Here is a 2,352-nt window from a genome sequence, read left to right as displayed (position 1 = left end):
CAAAGTTGAACAAGTCAAGTTTCTCCACATGGCAGAAAAGGATGAAGCTGCATTTATCAGGAATTGGAGAATATGCATCATATTATTTGGAGAATGATTACATACCACCAAGCACCAACCCGATGACCTTGGAAGAGATAAAGGCAAAGAAAGAACATATTCAAGCTATGATTGAAATAACATCAGCATTGTTTGACTCAGAGTTTAATGATCTAGAAGGCTACAATGATGCAAAAGCAATGTGGACTAAGCTCATATCTCTGTATGGCGGTGATGAACATGTCCAAAGAGAAAAAGTAGATAGTCTAAGAGGACAATTGAATCCATGAGAATGAATGAAGGTGAGAGCATAACCCAATACAGTACAAGGTTAAAGGAGATTGTCAATCAAATTAAAGGAGCAGGAGGAACTATTGAAGAAAAAGATGTAACAAGTAAGTTGTTGAGAACCCTTCTACCTGCTTATGCCATTCGAGTCTCTGCAATCAATGAACTAAGGTCTGTACCTAATATGCCAATTTCTTTGGATGCTACTATTGGTAAGCTACATGCATTTGAGTTAAGTAATTTTGATAACAGTGGGTCTTCGGTAAATAAAGTAGAATCTGCATTCAGTTCTTTTCATATTGGTGAATCTGATGATTACAATGATAGAATGAGTAAGTACTCTGAAGGGATTCACAGTGGAGAAAGTGAAAGATTTCACAAGAACATGGAAGAAGTGCACAAACTGTATGAGGAAATCAAGAAGCAAGAAGAGTTTGAAGCATAATTAGCCAGAAGGTTACCGAGAGGAAAAGGTAAGTATAAAGGAAAGCTACCTTTAAAATGTTTCAATTGTGATAAAATAGGACATATGGCTTCTAACTTCCCAGACAAAGAATCTAGTGAAAAGAGAGAATACTGAGATAATAGGCAGAAAGACAACCAATATAGAGGACACTGAGACTTCAGAAGGAGAGACAGAAAGGCATGCCTAGTAGCTGATGAGGAATCCAACGATGATAAATCTGATGAAATTGATACTTAGGAAGTTGTTTATGTGGCTATTAAAGATGGATCAGATGAAGAAAGGTATAATAATTATTCTTGGATCATAGACAGTGGATTCTCACATCACATGATAGGTGATAAACACAAGTTTGTTAAATTAGAAGACTATGATGGAGGCTATGTAGGGTTTGGTAATGATGCACCATGTCCGGTGAAAGATAAAGGATCTATAACACTTCTTGACAATACTAAATGTGATGATGTATACTGGGTTGAAGGTTTGAAATACAATTTGTTGAGTGTAGCACAGCTAAACAATATAGTATACCGAATAGAATTTCAAAAAGGAATTGTCAAAGTTCATGACAAGCATGGAAAGTTAGCTACTACCGGGACACAAACAAAAGGTAATACATTTCATCTTGACTCAACTCAGAACAAGTGTCTTTATGCAAAAATAGATGATACTTGGTTATGGCATAAAAGGTTTTGTCATGTAAATTTTGATAATCTGATCAAAATAAGTAAGAAGCACCAAGTAAGAGGTCTAGTGAGTCTAGAAAAACTTGAGAATGCTATATGTCGAGGATGCCAGATGGGTAAGATGACAAGATCAAGCTTTGCAAGTAAGTCCTACACTTCTAAAGGAATTTTAGATCTAGTACACACTGATCTTTGTGGTCCCATGAAAGTTCAAAATTATTATGGTGATAAATATTTCATATTATTTGTGGATGATTACTCAAGGATGATGTCAGTTATGTTTTTAAAAGAAAAATCAGAAGATTTTCAAATGTTTAAATGGTACAAGGCAAGAGTTGAAAATGAAACAAGAAGACAACTGAAATGTCTTAGATCTAATAGAAGAGGAGAGTTCACTTCTGATGAATTTAACTTATTCTGCAATAATCATGGTATAAAAAGACATGTATCTACACCGAGAACACCTCAACAAAATGGGATAGCCAAGAGAAGAAACAGATCAATTGTAGATTGTGCAAGAACCCTGATGATAGAAAAAAGGGTACCTCAAACATTTTGGAGAGAAGCAATCAGCACTGCATTTTACACCCTGAACCAAGTTCAATTGAAGAAAGGAACTATGAAGATACCATATGAGATCTGGTATGACAAGAAACCTAATGTAAGTTATTTTAAAGTCTTTGGAAGTAGATGCTATGTTCACAAAGATGATAGAAATGGAAAGTTTGATCAGAAAAGTGAAGAAGGAACATTTCTTGGTTATTCTTCTAGAAGTAAAGCATTTAAATGCCTGATCAAATCATCTAACAAAATAGTAGAAAGTGCAAATGTGAAAATTGATGAATTTACAGAAAGAAATGATGAAGGGAATTCCAA

Source organism: Cryptomeria japonica, chromosome 10, assembly GCF_030272615.1.
Source record: "Cryptomeria japonica chromosome 10, Sugi_1.0, whole genome shotgun sequence".
Taxonomy (NCBI): Eukaryota; Viridiplantae; Streptophyta; class Pinopsida; order Cupressales; family Cupressaceae; genus Cryptomeria; species Cryptomeria japonica.
This window is presented reverse-complemented; position numbering follows the sequence as displayed.